Raw genomic sequence first — 20,586 nt, forward strand, 5'->3', positions numbered from 1 at the left:
TGATGGCATAACTATATTGTATTATATGCATATTACATTAAATCATATTCATAAGTACATATGTCCAGGGAAAGAATGAACATCTCAGTATGTTAAACTACTTCTGGATTTATATTAAAATTAATTTGCTACTTATTAATTCATATTTTATCTGCTAGTTTTTGTGAGCAGATATTCATGATATTATAGTTTCTAAAATAAGATATATGGGATAAAATATTAATGAAATAAACTGAGAGACATATAGTCCTTAAATTTCTTTTTCACTAAAATAAAATAAATAGTCATTATTCAATTTTAGTAGTTTAGAACTTCACCACGTCTTGAAGAACTTTAAATAGTGCAGCTTCAATTTCTTGGCTAATTTAAAAGCTAGCAGTGAAACTTTCTAGCAAGTACCCAGTAGGTATGAGGAGAGATGGTAGAAACAAAGACTAAAACCTCTAATGTCATTTTGGTTTGTATCTTGTACATTTGTTTTAACTAATTTTGAAAGCAGAGTTTAAATGGGAACCAGCACATTTTAGCTCTCACCTCACTCAGCTCATTAACAGAGAACGTCCCCATCTTTCCGGCAGCCCCTCCCTTGAAGCAGCCCTCCTGATGTTGCTTACTCTGTCCTCAGATCCAACCTGCAGCCTGATCTTCGTCCCTCACCAGCCACAGATCATCAGGAAAAGGTGGTCTCCTCCTTCTCTTCCCTGCTCCACTCTGCTCCGGCCACACTGTCCCTTTGCTTTCTGTGAACATGTCAGGCACATTCTGCCTCAGCACCTTTGCACACTCTGAACTCTCAACCTGGAAACTCTTCTCCCAGAAATCCAGACAGCCTTCTCCCACACCCGTCAGTTTTTTGATCAAATACCACCTTTGCAGCGAGGTCTCCCACATCTCTCTTCCACTGGTACTTCCTATCCTAAACAGTTCTATCCTAAACAGTTCTATCTTATCCTATCCTATCCTATCCTATCCTATCCTATCCTATCCTATCCTATCCTATCCTATCCTATCCTATCCTATCCTATCCTATCCTATCCTATCCTATCCTATCCTATCCTATCCTATCCCCCCTTCCCTAAACAGTTTTCTTCATAAAATTGACAACTTCTAATATAAGATAATATTTGCATATATTTTTTGTATGTTGTTTGTGTTAGTCCCCTTGGGCTGCCATAACCAAAACCATGGATTGGGTGGCTTAAACTTGCGGTCCCCAACCCCCGTGGCTGCCTGGGACTGGCTTGTGGCTTGTTAGGAACTGGGCTGTGCATCACCACCTGAGCTCTGTCTACACTGCCCCCGGCACCCCCAGCCCCCAGTCCATGGAAAAATTGTCTTTCATGAAACCAGTCCCTGGTACCAAAAAGGTTGGGGACTGCTGGCTTAAACAACAGAAATTTATTTTCTCAGAATTATGGAGGCTGTAAAGTCCAATATCACACTTCTGCTGATTAAGCTTCTTATAGATGGCCACCTTGGTATGTCCTTGCATGGCCTTTCCTTAGTGAGTGTGCAGGGGTGGGATGAGGACAGAGAGGGGAGAGAGAGAGAGAGAGAGAGAGAGAGAGAGAGAGAGAGAGAGAGAGAGAGAGAGAGAGAGAGAGAGAGAGAGAGAGAAAGGAGTGGAGGGAAAGAGAGAGGGAGGGAGCTTCTCTCTGGCATCTCAGTGTCCTTAAAAGGACTCTAACCATATCAGATTAGGGACCAAATTTTATGATCTTATTTAATCTTAATTTTTAACTACCTCCTAAAAAACCTATCTCTAAACTGTTACATTTGAGTTAGGGCCTCAACATATGAACTTGGGGGAGGACACAATTCAGTCCATAATAGCCTTACTGACAGAAGCTCTGGGATGGCAGGTGCTTTAGCCTGTCTTGCCCGTTGCTGTTCCCAGTGCCTCCAAGAGTCCCTGGCACACAGGGAGCACCCAAGAAATATGCTTAACTTAATATAATTGAATGATTTAAAGTACTTAGAACTGGAGTATATGGGATAGTTTACTTCACCTCATATTTACAGATTCCACAATCTAACACCTGGGGATGATTTATAGAAGTACTTGTGAGAAATTGCAAAGAAGATGACCCCAACCATGATATTAAAAATACGTTTCATTTAATTAGCTGATCAATATTTCCCCTTTACTGCAGTAAGAATGTGGGTTTATCCCTCTCCAGTTCCATGACACCTCCATCACGTTAGCCTTTCTTTCTCCTTCCTTCCTTCCTTCCTTCCTTCCTTCCTTCCTTCCTTCCTTCCTTCCTTCCTTCCTTCCTTCCTTCCTTCCTTCCTTCCTTCCTTCCTTCCCTTTTCTTTTCTCTTTTCTTTCCTTTTCTTTTCTTTTCTTTTCTTTTCTTTTTTTCTTTCTTTCTTTCTTTCTTTCTTTCTTTCTTTCTTTCTTTCCTTCTTTTCTTTCTTTCTTTCTTTCTTTCTTTCTTTCTTTCTTTCTTTCTTTCTTTCTTTCTTTCTTTCTTTCTTTCTTTCTTTCCCTCTTTTCTTTTCTTTCTTTCTTTCTTTCTTTCTTTCTTTCTTTCTTTCTTTCTTTCTTTCTTTCTTTCTTTCTTTCTTTCTTTCTTTCTTTCTTTCTTTCTTTCTTTCTTTCTTTCTTTCTTTCCCTCTTTCTTTCTTTTCTTTTTATTTCTTCTTTCTTGCCTGAATTTATATATGAGGAATCTCATGGATGTGACCAGAAAGGGAAAAGGCACAGGCAGACCCCGGGACAGGCATCATGGGTGGCTATCATCATACAGTTCAAGTTTTTCCAAGTATTGTACATACTTTGTACCTAATTTGGCACCTTGGACATTTGACACAACATCCCTGTCAATTTATGATGTTTAGTAAATAAACTTTGAATCTAGTGTAGCCCATAAAACATTATGTTATCCTTTGATTATCCTCTTTATGTGTGAATAGAATGAATACGATTGTGGAGTTAAAAAATATGATAGCAAATTCTGACTGTCTTTGAGGGAAATTAGGCATATGTCCAGGAACCTATGAGGACATTTAACTTTTTACGTATGTGAGAGAATAAACATTATTTATGCATGGAGCTTAATAGCTCTTTCGTTCTCCTTTCTGAGATGGGATGTTCTGGCATTGTTTACTTAGTCACTTTCTCTTTACTCATTTTTACTTTTTTCTTCCCTAGCTTTACTAAGGTATAATTGACAGATGAAAATTGCATATATCTATAGTGTACAACATGATGTTTTGATATATGTATACATTGTGAATTATTAAATCAAACTAATAATTTATTCACATATTTTTTTCTGTAGTGAGATATTTAAGATGTAATATCTTGACAATTTTCAAGTATAGAGTAAGGTAGGGTGGTTATTGCTAATTATAGTCACTATTCTGTAATAGATCTCCAGAACATATTCATCTGGCCTTCCTGAAACTTTGTATCCTTTGACTAACATCTCTTCATCCCTCCAACCCCACCCAGCCCCCGGTAACTACTGTCCACTCTCTGCTTCCATGATTTCAACTCCTTTAGCTTCCACACATGATCATGCGGTATTTCTCTTTCAAATACTGGACTTATTTCAACTAAGCATAATGTCCTCCAGGTTCACCCATGTTGTTGCAAATGATAGGAGTTCCTTCTTTTTTAAGGCTGAATAGCATTTCAGCCTGTGCGTGTGAGTGTGTGTGTATGTGTGTGTGTGTGTGTGTGTGTGCATGTGTGTGTCACATTTTCCTTATCCATTCATCTGTTCATGGACACTTAGGTTGATTCCCTATTTTAGCTACTGTGAATAATGCTACAACGAACATGGGAGTGCAGATATCTCTTTGACATACTGAATTTGTTTCCTTTCCATATATACCCAGAAATGGCATTGCTGGATCATATGCTAGTTCTACTTTTAATCTTTTGAGGAATCTCTATACTGTTTTTCTTAATAGCTGTACTAATTTACATTCTCACCAACAGTGCATAAGGGGTTACTTTTCTCCACATCCTCACCAGCAGTTGTTATCTTTTGTCTTTTTGATGATAGCCATTCTAAAGGTACAAGGTAATTTCTCATAGTGGTTTTAATTTGCATTTCCATGATGATCAGTGAGGATGAGCATTTTGTCATATGCCTGTTGGCCATTTGTGCGTCTTCTTTGGAGAAATGTCTATTCAGGTCCTAGTCTGGCATTTGTGGTGGGCCTGGATACTCAGTCTATGGGGGCCAGCCAGGAGCCTGGGACATGGGGCCTGTCTGGAGCTGGGTGACACTGGGGCAGATGTGGTGCTGTGGTTCACTTTCCTCCTCTCTCCCCTGAGTAAGTATCTCTCTCAGGACTGTGCTGCCTGTGGTTGGGGAGGGTTGATCGGTGTAATGTAAAATTGTCCTTTCTACCAGCTTCAATGTGTCTTTTTATATTTCTGTGCTACAACCAGGTGCTATAATTTCTCACCTTTTTTTTTGTTTAGCTCTTGTATTTTCATGAATGGATAGTTGTTCAAGTTGATATGCCTGCAAGGGGAGACGTGATGAAAAGTCCCATTCTGACATCTTACTGATGTCAATACTTTACCCATTTTCTGATGATACAAAGAGTAAAGACAATAGAGTTTTCACGAAATAATTGATCAGACTCGAAGTTGAACTAGATGCAAGTTGAACATGATGCAAGTGTGCAGGTACAGAGGGAGTTAAATGTTTTGGGGTGTAATTAGGCAAGGAGGTACAGTCCATAGGAAAGAGGGGCCCAAGGAGCCAAGACGGTGGGGCAGAGTAGTGGGGCAGAGTGGGATGCTTCCACAGACTGTGGGGCATTAGATAATCAAAAAGTCAGGACATTTCTAAGAAGACTGGTTGTGAAATATCAGCTTGCTGAGATGCAAATAAAGGGTAGAATCTTATTTGGGGGATTGTGATTGTTTAAATTTGATACTGTCTTCAGACTATATTATTATGCGGGGCATGGCTTCAGAAGCATTATATCATATTTCAAGGTAGCTGTGAAAGGAATAGAAATGGTCCACTGCCCTGGAAATAAAACTTAATCTGGAGCATTGTGAGAATATTAATATATTCCGTTTTCTTGTGAGGAACACAGACTAGCAGCTGTTACAAATGAAGAGAGTGTGAGAAATAGAGATAATAATCTTTTGACTCATGGGAGTTGAATACTGTGTCCTTTGCCTACTATAAGCAAAAATTAGTTTGCATTAGACATAGGGAATAGAAATTATGATTTGTTATTTCTTATTGTGTTAGAGCAAGAAAGTAAGAAGGTAACTTCCATATATGCTCTCAAAATATCTGTAGAGATGTAGTTTCCTGGAGGAGAATACACCAGTCCCTAAACATAAATCAATGAAATTAATGATAGTACTTGAAAATGTCCAGGATATTGATTTAGACTTATTTTTCTACTCTATATCTCATAATAAAGAAAATAAAACAGAGAAATAATGAACAAAGATTAATGAAGAGCTTACCAAAATAGCAGTGTATTTTGAAACAACAAAACAAAACAGGTGAGGGAATATTTGAAAAATTGGAATGCACTGAAAACAGCAGGCCCAGATGGCACACACGATAGGGTATTAAAGAGAACCAGCTTGTGAACTTACCAACTAAGCTGCTTCAGTCAGTAATAAATCATGGACATCAGAGGAGGATCCCAGTCAATTTCATGGAAGAATAAAAAACATACAACTTATTCAAATGGAATGAAAAGTAGCAATGGAATTTGTGAAATATATATGTAATGAAAAATATTTTTTACCAACACATGGAAAGCAACTATATTGTAAATCAATAAGTGGAATCATTTAAAAAATAAAATCTTATGAATTTTACTTTTTGCTTTTCCCAAAATGAAATAAGTCTATGTGAAACTATAAGTTTGGTCATGTTTATAGCCTATACAAATAACTGGAAGAACTCAACATATTTTGGTAGATATCTTGGAAGGTGGTTGAATATTACCTTGAAAAAATTTCTTCAGTAGTTGAAAAATGGGTCAAGGATCTTGACTAATACCAATAGCAATATATTTAGTGTACTTTACTAATATTTTATTTTCTATAAAAATGTTGATATTTGCTCCATAAAGATTAGACACATGTGTAATGGGAAAAATAATATAGCTAGATCTTCCCAACATGTTGTGGTAGATGTAGTGCTTTTCTCTTTTCAATATATGAAGTTTTCTTGCTCAGAGTAGATAGATTGTAACCCCCATCCCTTCCCTTCCCTCCATATGGACGTGACTCTTTTATTTACTTTGGAGTGTGAACTGTTGTCCTTGATAAATGAGTCTGTCTGCTTTTCTCTGAAGGCTAATTTTTAACAAGAGAAGTGTACGGGGTGCAGGTGGGTGGCACATTAGGGTGGAGGGAGCTGTCATGTACAGAAAAACACACACGAAATCACTGAGTAGAAGAAGAAAATAGCCATAGTTAGGAAGACTTATCTTTCTTCCATTTCCCTATACAACTACAGCTTAAATAACATAAGAGAAAATAATGACAACCACATCATCTATTGAATGCTCATCACATTATGTTGTCCTCTGTCTTTCAGAAACATTCTTTGTCATCAATCCCGCAGTCTATACCCATTTAACATGTGAAGACACCGAGTCCAGAGAACCTTTGGTGCTTGAGGGCAGGACAACTCTTTACAGCTAGCTCTTTATTTATCAATAAATTCTGCACTCTCTTTTAGCTGATCAAAAAATGTGCAGTTCCCTCAATAGCATGACAGAGGGACTGTTCCCTACCCTTCCTATTTCAAGGGCTTTGGGAGAGTAAATTCTGTGCCATTAGAAATGTGTTTTCAACTTGAAAGGAAGCTACTATGTTTAGCCAAAGGAAAGGGTTGCATTAAGTCATAACATCAAGAGGCGTTAGGGAGGAGAACTTTTCTCCATAAAAGTAAATGAGAAGACATGATTGGATTATATTGTAAGAGATATAGGGTTATTGCTGTTTTTAGTTGAAAGCTACATGAGGATAACTTCTCATAAAACTGAACACTCTACTTATCTTTCAGTGTGAATTGCAGGTCCTCTGCCTGTGGGGCTGTGGCGCTGTTAAGCTCTGTGGGGTTCATGGCAGGTAAAGCAGGGACAGAGTTTGAAATTTAAGTCCAATGCATGGGTGAAAAAGGAGGAAGAAAACCTAGGAAAGGCTGCTTCTATTATGTTTTGGTTTTTGTAAGGGCAGACGTTTTTGATTCAAGGTGACTAACCTGCTCTTTGCTCAGGTTTCTTTGGCTGCCTCATCTTCCTCAAATGCAAAGATTTCCTCACATGTTGTTCTCTCCTTCACTCTCGCTCTCCTCTCTCCCCACCCCCAAAGCCTCTGAGATGAACATAGACCTAAGCAAACAACAAAGAACAATAGCACAAACATCTCCTGGTAAAGAAGCTCCTTCACTTGCATCTTACTGAAGCTAATAATTACATGCATAGTCCAGGATGCCATATGATTTTTGCAAAAGTAAATAAAGTTTAAATTCAAAGCCTGTGTACCTTCCAGTATACACAAAGGATTGGCTGATTTATTGTTCTTGTGCATTTTGTTTTGCATGAACATACATATATTTTCTCATCATTCAGTTTCTCTTTTGTGATCTTGTTTACCAGTTCCTGGCTGCAGCCTGACTCTTGCTTTCCTTCCCAAGCTACCTGATTTGTAATTAGGTTCACTCCCCTTTAGCAGTAAATGAGTTATAGAAGAATTTGGTAGAATCTACGTAGCTATAGATGAATACCTAATCTGTGTGATTTTGGGGCTGTGGAGGAAACAAAACAACAATATAGAGATTTCTACTGCTTTCTACTTTACCTTACTCTCCTACTGAGCTACTGAGCTACTGGCAGATGCTGAAAGTTCCACTGTGGCCAAAGATATACTAAACTGCAACAACAATGTGTCCATACTCATATGTGTATAGACATTATCATGAATCATCCTTCATAAAGACTGAGGGATAAGTCCCTATTATCCCTTGAGTATGACTTTGTGTTGCAATCTTTACTGTGGCTCTTTTCATCTTATCACTGCAGTGATAGCTGACCACTGGTATCACATCCAGGAGGCTTAGTTGAGTTGGTGCCTACTGGTTTTATATGGGGAATTTTGTTCTTTTTCTATCAGTTTAAATGTTGGATCCTTAAAAAGAGGAGCTAGTCAAGCAACATATCTAGCACACGGTAATTTCACAGCATGTGATTTTCATTCCTAGTTACTGTTATTGTGTATTCCATCATGAATCCCAAGGAAAGGCTGTCATTCTGGGACCATGAATAGGTTGTTACTTTGCCTTGCCTCCATTACAACTCACAAGACTAAGGGCAGACATTCCATAGCATTTTATTTATCCAGAATGCCAAATATAGTGCTCAATAAATATTTATCAAATTCAAAAAAATAAACAGAGGGGATCAGTACATGAGAAGGAGCTTATTTGGGCCAAGAGATATTAGTAAGAAACATATTGTAGGCCGAATGACTCTTAGACAAGAATATTCTTCCCTTACTTCTAGAGGATTCCAGGTTCTCTCTTGGCAGTGAGTCCTTCTCAAATTAGAGTTTGTGTGAGTATTTCAACTTCAGGCAGATTGAAGGAAATTAAATAGACCCTCATGTTTGCTTTATCAGAGTTGATTCCTAAATCCTCATCCATCCTGAAGTTTCCTTTTCCTGATCCATGGAATAGTTTACTTGATACCCTAAAATCAGGACATGTATTATTCATCATCTTTGTTGAATTTAGAATACAAATCTTAGCCTGAAATTGTATAAATCTATTTGGATTAAAATTCTCAGGATTCTGCAGATAAACCGGATTACAAAGACAACAAAACAGTGAGTTGTGATCACCATTAGACACATTCTTAGCTCCCATCCCACATTTGGCCAGCAATTAAATAATACTTATCATGCTAAGGATATCCAATTCAAGCACTATAAAATGTATTTTCATGATATTTTTATCATTCCATTTTTATTTACATTTTCATGCTGACTCATATTAAATTGAAAAACTCTCTAAAAGTTCACTATTTCTGAGGAAGCCACTATGAAGCAGGTTAACTATGTATTGGTCACCAACTTGTCCAAGGCTGGAAAGACAGAACACCACCCCCCCCACACACACACACCCAAACTACATAAAGCAATTTCCTTACTTATGGATAGGCAGCAAGGGACAACTGGAGCCTCTGGCCAGCCAGTCCGAGGCTCAGGAGCTGCCCATGGTGGACAGAGTTTCCTCTGTAAAATCTGCACCTGCACTGCAGCTCTCCCTGGGCTTTAGACCCTGGGGCAACAGGACACTCTGGGCTAAAGCACTGAAGAAATCCTATTTGGGGGACTTGGGGGTTATAGATTGGAGCCTGGGCTATTCTAGCCAGTCTTTATTTATCTCAGGATGTTTCATTCCCAGAGTGTTCTACAGTTATTCTTGAGAACTACAAGTGAGAAATTGGGGAGAACTGGATCAGTCCAAGGCTGCCTGGAGAACTATCCTCAAGTTACCAGATTTCTTATTCAAATAATCAATGACAAAGAGTTAGAAGACAATCTTTTCTTCTGTGCCATGTGTAACTCATACTCAAATAGAGTTTGAGTCACATGAACATTAATATTAAATCTATTAGGGCAGTGTAAAAGTAATTGAGGTTTTAGCATTGTTGAAATTTGCATTTGATATTGGAATACATTATTAAATAAATGTGGTTATGTTATACATCATTTTAATGGGCATTTCTTGCTTTATGTTTTTTTGCTAATGACTTATTTGCTATTTATTTTATATTTATTTTAGACTATGGAAATGATGTTACACAAAAAGCAAATTTGAATAATTTTCTTATTCAACTTCAAAATGGGTCATAAAGCATGGGAGACAACTCACAACATCGACAACACATTTGGTCCAGAAACTGCTAATGAATGTACAGTGCAGTGGTGGTTCAAGAAGTTTTGCAAAGGAGACGAAGCCTTGAAGATGAGAGGCACAGTGGCCAGCCATGGGAAGTTGACAACAACCAACTGAGAACAATCATTGAAGTTGATCTTCTTACAATTACATGAGAAGTTGCTGAAGAACTTCACATTGACCATTCTACTATGGTCCTTTGGCATTTGAAGCAAATTGGAAAGGTGAAAACACTCCGTAAGTGGGTGCCTTATGAGCTGACCAAAATCCAAACAAACTATAGTTTTGAAGTGTTTTCTTCTCTTATTGGGTACAACAACAGAAAACCATTTTTCAATTGAATTATGATCTGCAACAAAAAGTAGATTTTGTACAACAAGCGGCTCAGTGGTTGGACCAAGAAGAAGTTCCAATGCACTTTCCAAAGCCAAACTTGTACCAGAAAAAGGTCATGGTCACTGGTGGTCTGTCGCCGGTCTGATCCATTACAGCTTTCTGAATCCTGATGAAACCATTATATCTGAGAAGTATGCCCAGCAAATTGATGAGATGCACCTAAAACTATAATGCCTGACGCTGGCATTGGTCAACAGAAAGGGCCCAATTCTTCTTCACAACACCCAAGTACACATCTCAATAACCAATGCTTCAAAAATTGAATGAATCAGGCTAAGAAGTTTGCCTCATCCACCATATTCACCTGACCTCTCACAACAAACTACCACTTCTTCAAGCATCTCGACAACTTTTTTTAAATCAATTTTTTAATTTTAGTATATTATGGGGGTACAAATGTTTAAGTTACATATATTGCCTTTGCCCCACCCAAGTCAGGACTTCAATCATGTCCATCCCCCAGATGGTGCCTACTGCACTCATTAGGTGTGAATATACCCATGCCCTCCTCCTCCTTCCCATCTGCCTGACACCAAGGCAAGATGGCAGAAGAGAAACACCTCCAGTCAGAGTGTCTCTGCAAGAAAGAAAGATTTCAGATGAAAGTGAAAAAGACATCAATGACTTTTTGCATGGAAAACACTTCCATGACCAGCAGCATGCACCAAATGCTTTCCAAGAGTTCGTCAAATCCCAAAGCATGGATTTTTATGCTGCAGGAATAAACAAACTTATTTCTCATTGGCAAAGATGTGTTGATTGTAATGGTTCCTATTTTGATTAATTAAAGATATGATTGAACCTAGTTATAATGATTTAAAATTCATGATCCAAAACCATGATTATTTTTGCACCAACCTAATAATTTAGTTAAGTTTAGAAATTGATTGTTTTTATTCAAATATGAAGTTAAAGTATGAATTTATAATAGAATTATTGATATGACAATGCCAGTTATAAGCATATATTTATAATTTGATGAACTTATATATTTAAATCAATAAGCTTGTTAATATCAAAAAGTGAAACTGTCAGAAGCAATTCTACATTGACAAAAATATTCTACATTGATAAAGAAGTCTTACTTCCAAAAATGCTTACAAATGCACTGATATCAATTTAAGTATGTATTGGTAGTTGATAATATTTGCCTTTATCCCAATGATTTCAAATTTTGTTATTTTTTAACCAATCAGTAGCATATCATAGTGACTAAATCATCAAAATTCTAAGTCAGACTCATCACAATCACTGCTGTGCTTCCTACCCAATCTGTGACAATGGAAAAGTTAATTCTTCTGTCTAAGCTATAGTCTCTCCATCTGTAAAATGAATATGATAATAATTCTTACCCTATAGGATTGTAGTAATGAATAAATTGTGTGATTTCTGCAAAGCACATTTTATAGTGATTGTAAATATTAATCATTTAGTAGATGTCAGTTATTATTATGATTACTGCTAGTTATGTCAATCAACTGCTGTGCCCCTCACCTCAAATAGTTTTTACATCCACCTTATCTGTGTGTATTTTTCTATGGTAGATTAGAGATGGCTACAAACTCTTTGCTACTCTTTCCATTGAGAGATAAGGATTTATTTCTTCCCTTTGAACTGGAGATGGGCAGTATGATTGACTAACAGAAAATGGCAGAAATGATGCCACATATATGTCTGAGTCAGCCTTTAGGGACCAGAATTCTTGAGATACTTGTTCTTGGATGAATAGCTACATAAGAGGGACAACTGCTCCAAAACCAGCATACCATTAGGCAGCTCAGGCAACCATGCACAGAGGCCCATAGGAGAGGAACAAGGCCACTGGCCAACAACTCTACCATCTAAGACCCTAGCTGAGAGTGGGCACCAACTTGCCAGCCTTGTGATTAAGCTATTAGGGAAGTTGATGTTCCAGCCGTGGTAGACTCTCCCGAGCTGGAGATAAACCAGCTTTACTGGACCATGCTCAAATTATAGAGTCATGAGCTCAAGAAATGATTGATGTTTTTCTGGAGTGGCTTGTTGTACAATAATAGATAACTGGAACATTTGCCAATTTTTTGAGGTTTACTCTTAAATCCTATCTCTTTGATAAAGCATTGACCAACTATTTCAGCACACTCTGATGTTTCATTATGTTCTTAAAGCCTTTATCATCTATACCACTCTTTTTCTTATTCACTCACAAATATATACATATATAATTTTAAAGATTTCCTTTGTGTAAGATATTTCCTTTGTTTAAGTATATGTGTGTGTATATATGTGTATACACATATATATTAAGACAAATATAAACACACACATATATGTAAACATCCCTTCTTTTATAACTCTGATAACACTTATCATGTGGCTTGGCCATGGTACACATTCAAATAAATCTTGCATAATTAACTTGTATATGTAATTTGCATTCTTCTTGCTAGTAGTTCTAGTAGTTCACTCTTAATCTCTTCCTGTTTTTTACATTAAATTGATAGTCCTACATAATATTTTCAAAACATGAATATGAACAGACCACCAACCCTTTCTTAAAACCCAGGAGTGTCTTCTCCTTGGGTCAGAGGCCATGGGGAGGCTATTTTCCATCATCCTGGGAGGACTGGCCTGGGGTGATGCCTACCTACCCCTTTGGCCTCATCATGGACTAAGCTCTGTGTCTGCATTCTGGCCACATGGGCCTCTGTGGGACCCTTATGCTTGCTCTTCCTCTTCCCACTTCAGGACCTTTGTGTGTATTGTTCTTGGCTGAAGTTCTCTTCTCTGTGCTCTAAACACCTTCCTTCCATCCTCATTTGCCCTGAATTTACACAATCTTAAAGACTTAATCTGAAAGTTAAGGCTCCATGAAGACTTTTTGATTCTTCCACTGGGAAAGCCTCTTTTCTTCCTGTGCCCTAATACTTATCTTTAACTGCAGAGTATATCTCATATACCATTTATAAGCCTAATTTTTTCCATGAGTATATTATAATTATAGCAAATTTACAAAAAAAGACTGTGGTCAGTAAGGTACAGTGGACTTCCCACAAGGAGAAAAGGTCACTCATTAGGAATGTGATTCACATGAGAAAATGTAAAGGAAAATCCAAAGAATATTATGAATTATAATTTGTATAAAAATGAGTTAAGTCAACAACATTCCAGTGATATTTTTGTCAGGGACTAGTCTCTGAAGGTATCACTAGAATAAAATAAAGTTTTTATTCAATCTGTTTCACCATTAAATTTGACTTCTTAATTGTAGGATCCATGTCTGAATAGTCTTTGTATAATTTGCCTACTCAATGATCTTGGCTCACTGCCCTATACATAGAAATTTAATAAGTATATAATGAAAGAAAACATTTAAGCTGTTCCATATCAGCAATAGGTCAGGTTTACATATTTGTTCTGTATTAGATAACCAGCCACATTCACTTAAGAAAGCTGTTCATGCTCTTCCCAGCATATCTCCCCAATTACTCTCTCCTGTAAACTTAATTCCTTATATGACCGTATTTTCTTTCTCTTTCTTTGTTTGTCATCATTTTCCCTTTGGTTCTTAAAAGTCATATTTAGAGGAGATTGGGAATGTTCAGGGTGGTATAATGAGTGAGATGTGCAACGTTTGGGGTATGGTCACTTTGAAGCTCTGACTTGAGGTGGGGGGCATGGGCAATATACGTAACCTTAACATTTGTACCCCCATAATAGGCTGAAATAAAAAAAAAGAAAAGAAAAACAAACAAACAAAAATAAATAAAATCTTTGCCTGAAAAAAAAAGTCATATTCAATACATATATCTGAACCATTATATTTCCACTTTCCATACTTGCTGTTCAGATTGTGCCATTTCACCTCTGGCTACGCATGTTTAGTTTGGCTCCACTTACCTTCGCAATTAATTCTAACATATGTGGTCCTCATGCAATTAACTATAACATCACTCCTACCTGCCCTACCACTCAGGATTGGCTGGGTGGGATCATCCTCTTTGCCAGGCTTCAATTTAATCAAGCATCTGCTTTGTCATTTGAAGCTGGCATTGTTATTACTGAAGTATTCAGGGATAACAGGAATTATTTCATTTTTGTCTTTATATCATGTACAAATCATGATACTATGGGGAAGTTTAAAGCTTGAAAGTAGTTTATAAGTCTAACAAGTCCAGGCTTTCCCAAACCGTCCTCTATATGTTAGGTTAAACTTTTTGAGTATTTCTTTGCAGCTGACACAACAGTTTTAATCATTCACTTATGGTCAGTCCACAGAAAAACAGGCAAAGGTGAAGCACAGTTATGCCTCAGAGGATTCACTATGAAAGATATATTTTTCAAGATCCCACATTCCAGGAATGTAGTTATTGAATGGTATTTCTGTGTGGCCTAAAGCTCACAGAAAGCCCCATACACCAGAGCCTTACTCTATTTGGGCATGGGGTGTACTTTATTTGCCCCCCTTCTTATTAACTTTGGGTACCCACCAGCAAGGTGATACCATTTCAGCCCCCTAAAACATTACTTAAAAATAATTCTTATGGCCTTTGTTCAAATGTAGGAAGTTTTCTCTTCTTCTCTTATATACATGAGCGAGTGTGAGCTCTGTGAGCATTCAGGTTTTAGTTTCTATGAGATGAGTGGAATCTCACTGTTGTCAGGCATGAAAGAAAAATCCACCAGACACTAACATCCTAAACTACAATGTAAACAAATTCCCACAATGTACCAACCACATTTCAATCCTATATGACTATATTTAGAGAAAATTCCTATGGAGTTGCATACGATACAGATTTTTTTCTCTGGTACATCCTCTAACAACCTTTTAAATTTCCTACTGAGATGCCTTTGCACTCAGAAAAGCAATTGTGTAGCAAGCTCCCTAGGGAAAAGGGGGCAGGAGTGGAGAATTCAGCCATCTTGTGTTTATGTGCCATAAGTCACTAATTGATGTCAAGTCTTTGTAGGTACAGTAGAAGACGTTGGATATAGAAATATGAAGAGAAACAGTTTCATTCATAAAGAGATAATAGAAAAGAGATAATAGAAAATTAAACAGATACTTATGCAAACTTTCAATTAGAAAACTGAGGCATGAGAGTGAAAACATTATCTAAAAAACTGGCAATAGAATTCCTCATAGGGAAATAATAATCAGAGTAGAAGATCTAAACACAATTATTTCAGAAACTAATAGAGCAAGCAGACAAGAATAAGTAAAGACAGAAAATATTTGAAGAACATGATTAACAAAATAGACCTAATTGGCATATATAGAACACTACACTCAACAAGTGCAGAATGCATATTCATTTCAAATGCCCTCAGAACATTACCCCCAATTTACTATCCAAATGATCCAATTTTGAACAAATTTTTAAGGATTGAAATTATACAAGATATGATCTCTTATCTCAGAGGAGTTAAGTTAGAAATCAATATCAACAAGATAACTAAAAATACCCCAATTTTTGAAAGTCAGCAATATCTTTAAAAACTTCAGTCAAATAGAAAAGTCACAAAATAAATTAGATGTATTTTAGGTAGATAAATGAGACACAATAAATCAAATATTGTGTAATAAATATAGTTGTACCCAGAACAAAATTTATAAACTTAAAAAGAAAGCATAAAAAAGTCTCAAGATAGATTGTCTAAGTATTCATTTTATTATAAGAAGTTAGAAAAGAATAGAAAAATTAACCCAGAAAGTGGAATTAATAAAAAGTAGAAATATGAATATAGATGCAAAAATCCTCAACAAAATTTTAGCAAATAGAATTCAGCAGCACATCAAAAAAATAATTTACCATGACCAGGTGGGCTTTATTCCAGGGATGCAAGGCTGGTTCAACATACACAAGTCTATGAATGCAATTCACCTCATAAATAAAAACAAGAACAAAGATCATATGATTCTGTCAACAGATGTAGAAAAAGCATTTGACAAAGTCCGACATATCTTTGTGATAAAAACTCTTAACAAAATAGGCATAGGTGGCTCATATCTTAAATTTATCAAATCCATTTATGACAAACCCACTGCCAATATCATTCTGAATGGGGAAAAATTGAAAACATTCTCTCTTTGAACTGGAACTAGACAAAGATGCTCGCTATCTCCTCTTCTATTCAACATAGTGCTCAAAGTCCTAGCTATAGTAATCAGGCAAAAGAGGGGTATTAAGGGCATCCAAGTGGGGGCAGATGAGATCAAACTCTCGTTCTTCGCCAATGATATGATATTATACCTAGAAAACCCCATGGATTCATCCAAGAGACTCCTTGATTTGATAAATGAACTCAGTAAAGTTTCAGGTTACAAAATCAATATACACATATCAGTAGCATTCATGCATGCCAAGAACCATCAAACAGAAACTCAAATAAAAAATGCAATACCTTTTACCATAGCCCCAAAGAAAATTAAATATCTAGGAGTATATTTAATGAAAGATATGAAAGACTTATACTAGGAGAACTACAAAACTCTAAAATAAGAAATTGTAGAAGATGTAAACAGATGGAAAAATCTACCTTGTTCATGGATTGGTAGAATCAATATTGTTAAAATGTCAATGTTACCTAAAGACATCTACAGAATTAATGCAATCCTCATCAAAGTACCACCATCATTCTTTACAGATCTAGAAAAAATAATTTTTCACTTTGTATGGAACCAGAAAAAACCTCATATAGCCAAAGCAATCTTAAGTAAAAAGAACAAACTGGGAGGCATCAGTCTTCCTGACTTCAATCTGAATATAAGGCAATAATAGTTAAATGAGACTTGGACTGGCACAAGAACAGAAGCATCAATATTTGGAATAGAAGTGAGATCCCAGAGATGAAACCATCTGCATACAGTAACCTAATCTTTGATAAAGCAGACAAAAATATACAATGGGGAAAAGAATCTCTCTTCAATAAATGGTGCTGGGAAAACTGGATAGTTACATGCAGAAGAATGAATCTGGATCCCTACCTCTCACCTCTCACAAAAATCCACTCAAGATGGATAACAGACTTAAACCTAAGGCATGAAATCTTAAAAATCCTAGAAGAGGATGTTGGAAAAATCCTATCAGACATTGGCCTAGGCAAAGAATTCTTGAGGAAGACCCCCAAGGCAATCACCGCAGCATCAAAAATAAACAAATGGGATCTGATTAAATTAAAAAGCTTCTGTACAGCCAAGGAAACTATCATTAGAGCAAAAATATGACACACAGAATGGGAGAAAATATTTGCTCTCTACACTTCTGATAAAGTCTAATAACAAGAATCTACCTAGAACTCAAAAGAATTAACAAGAAAAAATCAAACAACCCCATCAAGAAATGCGCAATGGAAATGAACAGAAACTTCTCCAAAGAAGACAGAATAATGGCCTGAAACCATATAAAAAAATGCTTAACATCTTTAATCATTAGAGAAATGCAAATCAAAACCACAATGAGATACCACCTAACCCCAGTGAGAATGGCCTGTATGAAGAAACCTCGAAACAACAAATGCTGGCGAGGATGTGGGCAGACAAGAACACTCTTACACTGCTGGTGGGACTGCAAATTAGTGCAACCTTTGTGGAAAAGAATTTGGAGATCCCTCAAAGGCTAAAAATAGAAATACCATTCAACCCAGCAATAGCATTGTTGGCATCTACTCAAAAGAGCATAAGACATTCTATCATAAAGACATCTGCACCCGAATGTTTATGGCAGCACAATTCACTATTGCAAGGACAAAGAAACAACCTAAGTGCCCGTCACTTCATGAATGGATAATTAAAATTTGGTATATATTCACAATGGAATATTACTCAATTCTAAGAAACGACAGTGAGCTAGCCACCGCTTATACTATCTTGGATTAAGTTTAAGCCCATTATCCAAAGTGAGGTGACACACGATCAGAAAAATGGGCTCCACATGTACTCGCCATCAAATTGTTACTGTCTATGGTGCTCAAATGGTGGTAATGTTCATCAGGGATTGGAGGGTTAGAGCCACATCTTAGGGATATGGCAAGCATTGTGGAGAAGAAGGGCATACCTCTAACCCTTCCTAGGGTAAGGCAAAGATATAAAATATAACCAAAATGTCAGGAAAAAAAACATTTATCAGGTGTCGGGCAGGTGGGAGCGGGGAGAAGGGGAGGGGTGTATACTTGCATGAGTGTGATGTGGACCACCTGGAGGATGGACATGCTAGAAGCTCTAACTGGGGGGGGGGTGCGCGGGTGTGTGTGTGGGAAGGGCAATATATGCAACCTTAACAATATTTGTACCCCTATAATATGATGAAATAAAAAAAGTAGAAATAAAGGATACAAAATGAAAATGTGCAATGGAGAAGATAAATACAGGAAAAATTGCTTCTTTAAAAAGGTTAACAAAATTGATAAATCTCTGCAACATGTGATTAGGACAAAACGAGAGAAACTATAAGAAACCAGTTTCAGGATTGAAAATAATTACATAATTATAAATCTTATAAATTTTAAAATAACATAGTGTATTGTCAAAGTAGGAGACCAGGAGACAGGGCTGAGACTAGATGCAGGGGCTTGAACACTGGGTGTAGGTGTTAAAGTAGATAACTCAAGTAGAAGCTAATTAGAAGGGCTGATAACCACAGGCAAGAACCAGCTTCAACTGGTTTGTCAGCTATCTCTCTCACCTTACATGAACTTTGAGTATTTACAATACAGTTTACATTGAGATTTTAAAATTTCTCCACATTTGAAACCACCATAACAGTTCCGAGACAACCATATAAAGTATGAAGATGGGAGGGAACCCATTTATAGGAATTAGTACCCAAATTCTTAGTAAAAGACAACCCCTTGGTCTTGGTCTTGAATATTCCTCCCCTCAATTAGTAAACCACTACAAAAGATCTAAAACGACTTCCTCTCAGGGCAGCTGCTCTGTGAAGCCTCCCTGCTCTCCTCCCTGAGAATGTACTTTTGCGTTCAATTAAAAGCTGTCTCTTGCTTGGCTTATGTGGTGTGTCCTGAAATTCTTTTTCCAATAAACACCAAGACCTTGGAAAAACCTCCACTTGGAGGTGAGTAGGTGGGCAACAGTATTGTTAACTTTAGACCAATATATTCAATTTGAATACCAATTGACAACTTTCTAGAAAAAAACAACTTACTACAGCTAGCCCAGGAAGAAACAAAACTAGAAATACTCTTTTCCCTACTAAAGTAATTTTAACTTGAAATTAAAACCATTCCTACAAAGGCTACAGGTGGCTTCATTGGTGAGTTCTTGCAAAAATGTTAGAAAGAATTAGTGCCAATCTTACACAAACCCTTACAGAGAACAGAAAAAGAGGGAACAATTCCTGATGCTACAGTCAATGTAGTTCAACATAAGCCCATGGAGTTCAATTCATTAAGTGATAGAGAGGAATCCTTTCACTGTATCAATTGTTGCAGGAAAAAAATATTAAAATTCAACCTCTATTAATTAGAGGTTAATTAATGGTTAACTGAGAATGGAATGGGAATACCTCTTTAATTTGATGAAAGGTATCAATAAAAACAATTTGTTTTGTAAAGAAGAAATGTTGACAGTTTTGTATCTGACTTTGTTAACAAGACAAAAATGTCCACTAGTACCACTTGTATTCAATATTGTATTGGAATTATTAACCAAAATAATAAGAGAGGGACACATACAAGAGGTATAAGTATAAGAAATATTTTCTAACACCATAATTTTGAATGTATCAGATTCACAAAAATGTACAAACTATTTTAACATAGCAAAATCACTGTACACATCAACATACACAAATTAACTATTCCTGTAAACAACAGCAATTCACAAGAAAGTGAAACGTATATAAATCATACCATTTACAATGACATAAAACAGCAGCATAACACATTCTGAGTACCTAGGACTTAATCAAGTTAAAGGAATAAAAGACCCCTATACAGAAAACTATAAAATATTATTGAGAAAAATTAATAAAGACCTAAATAAATGATTGCTTTACCAAATTTCTCATTTGGAGGACCCAATATCCTAAAGCTGACAATTAATTCTCTTTTATTTTATCTATACTTTAACTAGAACCACCATTAAAATTCCAGCATTTTATATTCAATATTAAAAATCTTTAAAATAATTAATTTGGCTTATTGATACCATATTTTTTTTACTTTAGAGTTTATGATTGTATTTACTTCTCTAATATTTTTCAAAATCGTTTTTGATATCTCTAGTCATTTCTTCTCTAACATCTCCATGTTCGAATTTAATTTTACTTGTATT

The sequence above is a fragment of the Microcebus murinus genome, chromosome 17 (genome assembly GCF_040939455.1).
Source record: "Microcebus murinus isolate Inina chromosome 17, M.murinus_Inina_mat1.0, whole genome shotgun sequence".
Classification (NCBI taxonomy): domain Eukaryota; kingdom Metazoa; phylum Chordata; class Mammalia; order Primates; family Cheirogaleidae; genus Microcebus; species Microcebus murinus.